Source organism: Rhinatrema bivittatum, chromosome 1 (genome assembly GCF_901001135.1).
Source record: "Rhinatrema bivittatum chromosome 1, aRhiBiv1.1, whole genome shotgun sequence".
Lineage (NCBI taxonomy): Eukaryota > Metazoa > Chordata > Amphibia > Gymnophiona > Rhinatrematidae > Rhinatrema > Rhinatrema bivittatum.
In genome coordinates this window covers 87,107,273-87,119,695 of record NC_042615.1, presented here as the reverse complement: position 1 = coordinate 87,119,695, position 12,423 = coordinate 87,107,273, and the positions used below count along the sequence as shown (strand labels likewise).

General features: G+C 41.1%; 1 protein-coding gene across 6 annotated transcripts in view; it reads right to left on the bottom strand.

Moving 5' to 3' along the window:
• Positions 1-12,423, bottom strand: part of PALLD (palladin, cytoskeletal associated protein) — an 805,838-nt gene that overhangs the window by 199,752 nt on the left and 593,663 nt on the right. Inside the window, exon 1 of one of the 6 annotated variants that reach the window (XM_029573098.1) lies at positions 5,835-5,980. The exons of the other annotated variants lie outside the window; for them this stretch is intronic. The gene's annotated coding sequence lies outside the window, so the exon portion shown is untranslated. Of the gene's footprint in view, positions 1-5,834; positions 5,981-12,423 lie in introns of those variants that run through there. 6 annotated transcript variants of the gene reach the window in all.

Below are 12,423 nucleotides of genomic sequence, written 5' to 3'. Positions count from 1 at the left end.
TCTAGCTCATGCTTCTTAAGTGGAAATGTGACCTCAAGGATTCACACAGTTGCTCCAAAATATATCGATAAGAGAGAAGATCTGTCTGTAAAGTCATATGATCTCTCATAAAATATACAGATCCCTTTATGTTTAAAACAAACATGATGTAAACTGAGTGCCTGATGTGTGAAATGACAGTTTTTTGCACTGTTCAGGCCTAATTAAAGATGTACTGTACTTTTCCCCCTTAGTTAGCTACTCCAGTCATCCAGGACTCATTTTGTAGTTTTCTATATCTTGCCATGATTTTGTCATGCTGGAGTAGTTTCATTAACACTAATTCTTAATGCAGGTTGTTCTTAGGATATAAGCACCTGCTGGTGCGATGTTTTGGAGAACAAAGCATCTTTACAGAGAAGAAAATTTAAGCTGAGTAGATACAAATCGGTAAGCCAACACTGATTTCATGTCCTGCATTTCCTTAGATGTAGAAATAAAAAGGAAAGCTTGATGTTTCGGGATGGATCCTTTACATTGTACCTATTCCTGTCATCTTGAGCCCCCTCCTTTCTCTTAGCATCGACACCAACACCAGGAAAAATAGTCTCCTTTCAGCGGTGCTTTTCAGAATGCTTCAGTCATGCACAGGTGCATATTGGAGAAGTAACATACAGATCAATATTCGGTAGCACGGTGAGCAGACAATTTCTCTGGCTACAGTTAGTTGGATAAATTGTCAAGGATATCCAGTGGTGTGCTGCTGATTAGCAGCACCATTGAATATAGCTGGATAAAGTCCTAGCTATTTGGATAAACCTACCTGGCAAACTTTAGGACTACTCTTCAGCATGACTGGACTGAGCCTGATAAGTTATCCAGCCAACTCTGCATATCGGAGTCAGTCGTATGAGTTATCCAGCTAACTTTCCACCCTGGAATGCCACTAGAATACTTCTAGCTTATCCAGTTAAACTTTACCCAGCTAAACAGTAAGCCAAATAAATTGGAGTCATTCAGAGTGGCAGAAAATGTAAAACTCGCAGTTTGTCTGGCTAAGACCCAGACTCAGCTGGACAAACCATCTGAATATCAACTTCATAGTTATTTATTTATTTATATTTATTGATAGCTTTTTCTACAATTATAATAAAATCAATTTAAAAATACAATACGAAACATATAGAAAAACTATAATAAGCACCATGCCAAACACACAGTATTAAATAACACTGGTCTGCAGCCAAAATGTTTCCAATATGAATGTGGTCAAACTTTACTAAATCCGAGAATGGAAAATGATGCTTAAAATTGTTGATTGGCTTTAGTTTTCATGATATGCTATTGGGTCAGTATATACGACCTTTGACTTGGGAATTGCAGAGGATTAGTGAGTTAAAAAGGGAAAGGATCTCAGATGAAACCATAAATGATTGACATACATCTTTGACTAAATCTATGAATTCTATCTGACTGGATTTGTATAGTACTTGCTTTTTGGGCACAAGGCCTTAGACAAAACTACAGCAGCCTTCAAGTACATTCAGTGGTAAATTTCCAAGGTTAAGTGAAGCTAAGATAAAGGAAGGTGTCACTAAAGTAACATTTTTTGCACTCTCATCTCGATTTTTTAGCACCAAACTGCAGAGCAGGGAGTGATGTGCATGGCGAGTGATTTCACCAGGACATTGCAGCAATGGAAAAATGATAGGGCAAAAGGAGCCCATCAATGCTTGCAGCTATTGCTAGAAGTGACAAGAGATGTTCCATTTAATGAATATAAGAGACAAGCCAAGAAGAGCCACTGAATAAGGACTAAACTATGTACATACAGATACATAATAAGTTTTGGCCTTTTGATTTATCACAAATTTTATTTCTATAATCCTTTTCCTGATTTAATTTTTAAAGGCAGGTGAAATATTATGCAACCATAAATACACAAAAATTTATGATTAAAACTCTACTATCTATGCATGATCTACACAAAAACTTGCATATCATGGAAACAGTACTCAATCAGCTGGTTTAATTGTCATATCTGAATGCAGCATATTCACATCAATAATAAATGCCATATTTTATCGCTGAAGCAGATATCTTCTAAAAATGTGTTTACCAGTGTAATCTCATACATGAATTAGTGTTTTGGTTAGAGTGCCCCATGCAAACAATCATGCTATTTATACCTTTAACCTAAATATTAACCCTGCAACTATTCCACATATTGATACAACACCATCCCTAAAATGAGGTCCATTAATCAATCCATAACGCAGTAAAATTTCCCACTTAATATCTTAGGTGGCAATACTTTCATACGGAAAAAGACTCATGGACCACCCAGTCTGACTAGTGCTCTTGCTTACTGTGTCATTACGGACTCTGCTCAGTCTCGGGTCATCTCCCTCTTTTGTCAGTGTACCAAAGCTTTTTGTAACTGCTCTACCCGTGCTTGAATTCTGTCACCATTTTGGTTATCACATCTGCTCATAATAGGATATTCATAGAAAAAGAATAATGCTCATAGGGGGTCATTTTCAAAGGAGTTACGCATGTAAATGTGACATACTATCGTAGCAATTTTCAAAAGCTATTTACTCGAGTAAAGTGCACTTACTTGAGTAAATCCTATGGACAATTCAATGGCATATATTGTAGCAATTTTGAAAAGCCCACTTACTTGAGTAAAGTGTATTTACTCGAGCAAAAACCAGTTTTGCTCGAGTAAATGCTTTTTAAAATCTACCCCATAGCATGTTTCTTCCCTGAAGGGCTTATCATTTGTAGCAAACCTGAGATTTAAATTGCATTTCGGTAGAGCCGACCAAACACTATGGTCTACAGTGCTTCTGTTTGGTGACTGAGGTAGGAGCCGAGCTCCGGGCTCAGCTTATAGGTTTCCCCTCAGGAGAGGAAAAGAACAGCAACCTTTGTTCACTTTTGCCAACAGAGTTTAAAGTTGCCTTTAGTGAGTTGGGTTTTTTTTTTTTTTTACAAATTCACAGGACTTCTTCAAACATTGTGTGCGCCTCAGATCTCAGATTGTGAAGAGTTAATGGCAGCAGATGCGATATGGGAAGCAATGGCAATAGATGATTTTATTAATAACATGATCAGGTGGCTTTAAGCCACTTTGGCATAAAGCTAAGAGTCTGGTTTCCATTGCACTGGAGTCTATTGAAATCGAGTGCTCCTTCCTCTAGTAATGCTTGCCCTGGGACGGGGGTGTATGCCACATGTTTATGTCATCTCTTGTTTTACTTCTTTTAAAACAAATTAATCTCATCTCTAAAATCTTTTTAATAAAGTGCCACATGCTCCTAATTGCATTTTAAGACAAATGAATCTCCTCTCTAAAATCTTTTTAATAAAGTGCCACATGCTCCTAATTGCATTTTAAGACAAATGAATAAAATCTTTCTAATAAAGCATCACATGCTCCTAATTGCATTAATACATTGCTGCATGACAGGTCCTAGCTTACTTTTCAGTTCTGAAAGACAGAGCTACTATTAGTGTAGTGCCAGGCACAGAAGCTGTTACAGAGTGGCAAGTGTTACCCCCAAGGGTTCTGCATCGGATAAACCAAACCCTGCCCAATCTTATACTGAGATTAGTGAGATGTAACCGTCGGTTGCGTGATCTTCCGACTTAAATCCACTTTCCCAGCAGGCAGCAGGAGTCACGTTTAAGCAAGCGTCATTTCCTGATGCCGCTGGGCCAACCCCTCAGAGCAAGCCTATGTTTGGGAACTTTTTAAAAATGTGTATGAGGTTTTAATTATTGAATGTTATTGTATTTGTCAGATGTTTTGAAATATTTATTCTTTTTCTTAGTGTGGCTGATGTTTTATATTCTTGATTTGTTGTTTGATGTTTTATGAGGAATAGTGATGTTTCTGTCTTCCAATTGTTGCACTGCATACGGAATCTGTCTTGTTGCTGTTTTCAGTTCAGTTTTTCTTTGAAAATTCCTATTTATACTTTATTCTCTTTGGCAAGGGTCTATGTTCTGCATGTGTGAGTGAGATGAGGTATTCTGCTAGCATGTAGTTTCTGTGGAGGGATCTCTAACAGCCTGATTTATTCTGTTTCCCTAATAAATGCAATGGTGTTTTAGGGCCTGGTGTAATATTTCCAGTGTTGCCTCTTCATAGGTAGGGTTGTTACTGCTTGAGTCCTTGGAGTTAGTGCTGCTTTGTTATGACAGGTTTGCTATATGGGTCCTAAGTTTCTTTTTGTTAGAGTTTTGTGTTACTTCACAAAGTGTCTGGCAGTGGAAGGTGTTTGTCTTGCTGCTACTGAGGTGACCACAGAATTCGAAAGGGGTTTTTTTGTATGGTGAATTGTAAGGGGTCAATGTCCATTGTTGGGGGACTTTCTGTGGATGCATTATGAATTACTGAACTGGAGCTGCAGGATCTATGCTGAGATTCTTTCTTTCCCTTTTTGTACAGACTTTAAACTCCACCCTCATATCCATATAGAAGAATAGGTTGAATGAGGTTACCAAATAATCTTAATAGTTGGGAGGTTTAAACTGGTGGTTTTTTTTTTTTTTTAAAATGTAATTGTACAGAAGGATCTTAGGACTTTTACTTATTGTAACATTTATAGCCAATTTAATGGCAGGGGGAGCTAAGATGTGTGGAAATGTCAGTTTAGCTTGCCCCCCCCCCCCTCCATACCTGGCTGCCCCCCCCCCCCTGTTGCCACTCAAAATACTTCTTTCTAGTGACGCCACCGGTGTCAGTATAGGAGTCAGCAAAGGCTCAACGAGCACCTTACAGTTTGGCCCAGCGGCAAATCCAATGTGCCCCACAGGTCTGCCAGAAATGGTTGCCTAGGGAGGGGTTTTTTTTTGCCTAACATGTGAGCTCTGCAGTGGCTGGCCAGTGCCTCTGTCTTAGCATTATCCCAGCTGGCTTCCTTTCAACAGCCAAGGCACATCTCTGCTTTCCAAGTTTCTGTAAGCACATCATTATGAGGCAGTCAAACCCTTTTCTCCCCTTGGCCCTGCTGCTGCAGCAGCCATGAAATGCTGCAGTATTTTTTTAGTCTCCGGCACCAAAATTTAAGCAAATGTCTCGTTCAGCCTAGATGTGAGCTGCCCTAGCCCGTAGCTGTAGAGAGAGATTCCAGCGTAATCAGATCCCATTAAAGCCCCGCTCTCTGCCACCCAATTCTAAGCACGTCAGAAAAGACAAGAATTTGCTAGTAAAGCACAAAATCACAGGTCTTTAAACCGAATCCACATAATGTCAAACTGAATACCAAGTACACAGTCACAGTACAGGGTTTGGATTTTAAAATAATCTCCCCCAACCTCCCCTTTTTTTTTTTTTTTTTTTTTTTACTCCTGCCAGCAATTTTTTTATTTGAAATACATGTTCATGAGAGTCAGAGGGGAGCCACAGCCGGGTCCCCCCCCCCCCCCCATTATTTTACGATTAAACAGCACATCGGTTCCTCATTAGCCTATGTTAGGTACAACTGCTTCTCAGCCATCATAGTCAGAGCAGGAAAACAGCAATAGGTAAGTTACTGCATGTATAAAGGTGAAATAGCTGTGACCAGGAGCATAACTGTAGATTACACTGCTCTGGAAGGGGCTCTAATCAATTAACAAATAACTTTTTTTTTTGGGGGGGGTTCCTCAATACGGGGGGGGGGAGTGGGGGGGAAGTAGGGATAACAACCACAGCCAATATGCTCAAGTTTCAGGATTGAATGACAGTCGGTTGTCCAGAACTCTCACTTTCTGTCACCTATGTTGTCAGTGATTCTCTTGCAAGAGGCAAATTAATAATAATTCACCCGGTATTACCAAGGAGGACTGCTCCCCCCCCTTACCTTTGAAAAGTCCTGCTGGCTCGGCTTAGCAGCCACCGAGGAGGCAGGTCCAGGCAGCAGTGCCGGCACGGCGGGACCGGAGCTGGCAGGTACTCGGGGGCAGATTCAGACTGCTTAGGCGGAGAAGAGGAGCGCAGCAGAGAACACCAACTTCATGACTCAGTGATTCTTCAGAAGAGCCTTCCCTGCCCGGCAGCGCCTTCAAAATAAAAGCCCCTTCCTGGAACGTCGCAGGGAGCCGCTCCTGGAGCCCTGCGAGCTGATGCGCTGTCCCCTCCCAGGTTTTAGGGTCCTTTCAGTGGGCGATCTTTTAATCCTCCTTCTCATCTCTACCACTGGAAGCTGGACAAATCCTGTTGCTAATGAGAGCCTGGGCTGCGGCTCACAGAAATTACTGTACAGACTTTTTTTTGTGTGTGTTTGCTGCCTCTTTGGCTGATTCTGCTACCCTTCAGAAAGAAAGCCCTAATTGGGACATGAACGGCGTTATGGGAGGAAGGGATGCAGTTTGGCACCAAAACAGCATCTTTCTGAACGATTCGCAGTAGCCTCTGGCGTGTCTGTGTGCTCACACCAAGGCTTTATTTACATTTCCGTCTGCCACATCCTGTTCATCCTTTGTATAGGGATATCAGGTGGAGTGACAGAACCTCAGTCTACATCTGTGCACCAGCCAATGCTACAAAAGTACAGGTGACAAGCACTTACTGAATCAACATTTATTCCCATATCAGTCAAAAAGGTTCGTTTTAAGTCATTGTTATGCTGCTCTCCTTCAGATCTCCTATTCTCTTGCAGGCAGGCATGCTTACAAGCCAGTCACACATCACACTTTTTCTATTGTGTCCAGTTGGCCCATGTTGACTGCAGGTGGACTGTGTCACTCACTCAGAGGCTATTTTGTCAGACTGAGTTTCAGCAGCTGCATTGGTCTGGGAGAACATGGGATTTTTTGGGTTTTTTTTAACAGATCGTGAAACTTTGTAGTGGACCCAACTTAAGAATTATCAAGAAAGAAAGGTGATGTGCATGAGCCTTCCAGATCAAGCAGGCCCCCTTCTTCAGATGTGTGATCTTGATGGTTTAGGTACATCATCTTTGAGCAATCGTAATGGCAGGTCCAGGAAAAGGAACCGTAGACTGCACTGAAGCCAGCCACTTTATGGGATCCTGTGTGAGACCCTCCTCTAGACTTGAATGCAGCCACTGGCACAGGGAAATTACCACAAAGCTACTTAAAAATGTAAAATCATCATTTTAAAGTAACTTATTTGATGGAAGGTGATCATTACTATAGGCTGAAATATAGCATAGAAGATGTGCTTTCCTTCTAAGTAAAAAAGTGTACCTTCTCTGTAAGGTGCTATATTACATTACAAGTGGAAGGCATCCTGCAGTATCTTTTTTTCTCCTTACTTCTAGTTGTCTTGAGTTAGCTTTCCCTTTGTAGTAAATCAGTGTACAATTAGAGTAATACCAGCAACTCCAACAGATGTTGTCATTTACATGGCTTCGATCTTTCCTGTTTGTTGACTTAGCAGCTTCCACCCACTCCTTCTGGGCTGTCAGATCACTTGGAACTGGCTTCTTTTAGGGTTATAACACCATGAGCCTTCCTTTGCAGGAGCCTGGGTCCCTTCCATCCCCCACATTTTTAATCCTCTTCCATATTTCTCCCATGTAGACTTAGCCATCGGAGTGAGGTGCCTTGGCTAGAAGCCCCAGACCATGGTTCATTTTGCAACTTCCTGCATGCCCATTCTTAGCTTGGCCAGTAGGTGTTGATTTTCATGAAAGCTGGTACTCCCTCCTGCCCCTGTCCCCTGCTGCTGGCAACACCAACCAAATGTCTATCCATGTCAAGTGCAAAGAAACAAACGAGAATCCCAATGGACCTGGGGGTGTTCCAGAAAATCTGCTAAGTTGAAACTATCCTGTAGCGCAAGACTATCCATACCAGTCCCACCTAGCACCACTTGATATTTAGATACTGGAATACAGTCTGCCCTAAAAACTGGAGGCAAAATTCAAGAAAATACTTTAATATATCCAATGGAAAAAATATCTTTATTGCAAGAAAATGTATGAACCATAAATTCCCATATCGGGATTGATTTTCTAAGATCTCAATCTTGTTTCACAAAGAAATATTGTCTTTAATCGATGTAGCTTTAGTGGCATGCAAGGAAGAAATTTGCTTCTCACACTTTAAACTTCAGTTCCTGCTCCGCAAACCTCAAACACTGAGCCCCAGCTTTAGCAGCTGCTTCACCAGTAAAGTTACAAAGTAGCTCAAGGCAGCCTCTGACAGAATGCCCTCCAGACCTGACATCATCTTCCACACCTCCTCCAGTGAGATGCTTTTGACAACTACTGGCAGCTTCACTGAGGCATCCCGAACCTGGCCCAGAGTCAATACTGTCTTCAGGGACCCCAGCCTGAAGGCATCAAGAAGCAGCAACTCTCCCACTTGGGGAGCTCCTGATAGCGAAGCAGCTGATTAAATCCTCAGGCTTCCCTCCTGCTCAGTGCTTTCTGGGTCAGCATCCTTCCACATAGCAGGCTCGGCTGGGCACCCATTGAATTTTTCTCTCATCAGCTGTTCAGCACTTTCCCCTCTGACCATGACACTGGCACAACCACATGGGTCTGGTGCAACCACTGAAGAAATGCTGGGCTGAATGAAAGCATCAGTAGGGGGTCCCTTCGCCGGGCTTGAGAGGGACACCTCATCTCCCTCATTAGTTGGCTTCCAGCAGCTGCACTGATAGAAACCACAGCTGAAGAGGAGCCGGTGAAAATGTCCACAGGGCCCAAAATAGGATTAGAAGCTCCAAGGAATAAAGCTTTACTTCATACTTCTGCTTTATCATACTCAATGGAAATTGTGAACGGGGAGGGGGAGAAGTCTGAGGACTCAGTCTAAAGGCTGATGTCATTTTGGTTCTCCCTGACTAGCACCCTGGGCGCCGTACAGCAAATAACGCAGAAGTACAAGTCCCTGCCCCAGAGAGCTTAGAATTTAGGGGGTACCTGAGGCAAACAGAGATAAAGTGACCTAGCCAAGGTCATAACAGGTGTCAATGGCAGAAAAAAAGAATTGAAACCGACTCTCCTACTTTCTACCCCATTATTCTAATCAATAGGCCATCTATGCAGTCTAAATCAGGGATGGCGAACTCCAGTCCTCGAGTGCCGCAAACAGGCCAGGTTTTCAGGATATCCACAATGAGCACGCATGAGAAAGATTTGCATCCAGTGGAAGTAGTGCATGCAGATCATTCTCATGCATATTCATTGTAGATATCCTGAAAACCTGGCCTGTTTGTGGCCCTCGAGAACTATTCACCATCCCTGCTCTAATTGAATCTTCTTTTTGAAGAATCAGCTAAGCAAGCTTAAATGAACAAACATTAAAGCTAGCAAAATCAATTATCCTTGCAATAAATTTGAGTGTATGCTTATTTAGATTTCTTGCATATATTTTCCATGTTCTATTTTTTCTTATACCACTGCATTTTGTCTCTGTTGTTAAGGACATATATGCACAAAATCTGCTGAATGCTGGTTTCTAACAATTAATTCCTTGTAATCGCTGTTAAATAATAAATATCTTTGCTGTTATTCTCTTGTTCCATTAATTCAAGAACAATTGCACTTCATTTATTGCTCATTAACCCAAAGTCATCTCTAAATCTGCTTTGCTCACGATAAAGTGCTGATGAACTGTGTACACTCTACCACATAGTAAAATACAGCTCTAAATTAACTAAACATACTCAGTATGCATTTTAAAATGCAGTAGATTACTCTTATATAAACACACATGGGATGTTGTAATTATATGCATATACCCAGAGTTTAGTATATACAGTTTCTCGTATTTAGAATTAGGAAAGGAATTAAAGGCAAGAAAGTTTACACAGTAAAGTTGCCAATTCAAAGAGAGTCCCATGGTTTGAATATTAACTGAAAGATAGGTATAAAACAGTAGTTAGACAGGCCAAGACAGACTTTGAGAATAGCTTGCCAGTGAGGCAAAACTACTAATAACAACTTTTTCATGTACATTTGAAGCAAAAAGCTTATAAGGGAGTCAGCTGGGCTGCTAGAGGACTGAGGAACAACAGGAGTGTTTAGGGAGGACAAGGAAACAGTAGACAAACTGAATAAATTCTTTGCCTTGGTCTTTATGGAGGAGGATGTTGGGAACAAACCCACACCTGAAACATTCTTTAATGATGGAGATTCTGATCAACTAAAACAAATATCTGTGATAATGGATGATGCAATAGACCAGATTGACAAATTAAAGAGTAACAAATCACCTGGGCTGGATGGCATCCGTTCCAGAGTTCTAAAAGAACTAAAACATGAAATTGATAACCTGTTACTATTAAATTGTAACCTTTCATTTAAAACAACCATGATTCCTGAAGACTGGAATGTGGCTAATATGACAACGATTGTTAAAAAGAGCTCCAGTGTAAGTCTGATGTCGATGCCAGGTAATATGGTAGATGTCATTCTTCAAAGCAAAATCACTGGCTATAAAGATAAATATGGCTTAATGGGAAAGAGTCAACATGGTTTTAGCATGGGGAAGTCTTGTCTTAACAATCTTTTAGAATTTTTTGAAGGTGTAACTATGCAAGTAGATAAAGGTGAGCCGGTTAATATAATGTATATGGATTTTCAGAAGGTATTTTACAAAGTCCTTCATGAGACTCCTCAGGAAATTACAAAGTCATAGGATAGGAAGCACTGTTCTATTGTGGACTGGTAACTGTGTAAAAGGCTGGAAACAAAGGGTAGGACTAAATGGTCAGATTTCCAAATGGAGAAAGGTCATTAGTGGAGTGCCACAGACACCAGAACAGGAACCTATGTTGTTTAACATATTCATAAATGATTTGGAAAAGGAATAACGAGTGAGGTGATCAAATTTTCAGATAACACAAAAGTATTCAAATTTGTTAAAACAGTAGCAGATTGCAGAAGGACCTTACATAGTAACAAAGTAATGAGGGCAGAAAAGGACCAAATGGTCCAGCCAGTCTGCCCAGCAAGCTTCGTATGGTAGTATCTGCCACACCTTGCAGGTTACCCCCATGTTTCTCTTAAGGGTAGCAACTGCTGCTCTGTACAGTTATTCCCAGGCCATAGGATAAACATTAAAAAATTTACTGCTAGCAACATCTTCAAAATTCAGACAGTGCTGCTGTGTTTTGCTTATGGACTTGGCCTTAGAAACAGTCCTGTACTTTTTTCCTTATGTCTACATATCAGTACCCCAGACCATAAAAGTGAGGGTCCATGTTCGTTGTCTGAATTCAATTCCTCTTCCAAACAGAATGTTAGGAATTATTAGGAAGGGAATGGTTAATAAAACGGAAAATGTCATAATGCCTCTATATCGCTCCATGGTGAGACCACACCTTGAATACTGTGTACAATTCTGGTCGCCGCATCTCAAAAAATATATAGTTGCGATGGAGAAGGTACAAAGAAGGGCAACCAAAATGATAAAGTGGATGGAACAGCTCCCATATGAGGAAAGACTAAAGAGGTTAGGACTTTTCAGCTTGGAGAAGAGACGGCTGAGGGGGGATATGATAGAGGTCTTTAAGATCATGAGAGGTCTTGAACGAGTAGATGTGACTCGGTTATTTTCACTTTCGAATAATAGAAGGACTAGGGGGCATTCCATGAAGTTAGCAAGTAGCACATTTAAGACTAATCAGAGAAAATTCTTTTTCACTCAACGCACAATAAAGCTCTGGAATTTGTTGCCAGAGGATGTGGTTAGTGCAGTTAGTGTAGCTGGGTTCAGAAAAGGTTTGGATAAGTTCTTGGAGGAGAAGTCCATTAATGGCTATTAATCAAGTTTACTTAGGGAATAGCCACTGCTATTAATTGCATCAGTAACATGGGATCTTCTTAGTGTTTGGATAATTGCCAGGTTTTTGTGGCCTGGTTTGGCCTCTGTTGGATACAGGATGCTGGGCTTGATGGACCCTTGGTCTGACCCAGCATGGCAATTTCTTATGTTCTTATGTTCCACCCCTCCCCACCGCCGTCAAAGCGGAATATGATGTTTTAATTGCGTCAAAAGCACCAAGACTTATTGGTTAAGAGTAATAACTGCCACACCAGCAAGTTACCCCCATGTACCCTTTTCTTCATTTCCATTCTCTAGCCTTTAGGGATCCACAGTGTTTATCCCATGCCACTTTGAATTCTTTAACTATTTTCATCTTCACCACTTCCTCCGGAACGGTATTCCAGGCATCCATCATCCTCTCCATGAAGAAATATTTTCTGGTGTTGGTTCAGAGTTATCCACCCTGGAGTTTCATTTCGTGACCTCTAGTTCTACTGATTTCTTTCCAATGGAAAAGGTTTGAAGTTTGCGCATCATTAAAACCTTTCAGGTTTCTGAAGGTCTGTATCATATCTCCCCTGCACCTCCTCTCTTCCAGGGTATACACATTTTGGTCCTTCAGCCTCTCCTCATAAATCTTCTGATACTGAACCTAAATCATTTTGGTGGCCCTTCTCTGGACTGCCTCCATCCTGTCTATTGTTT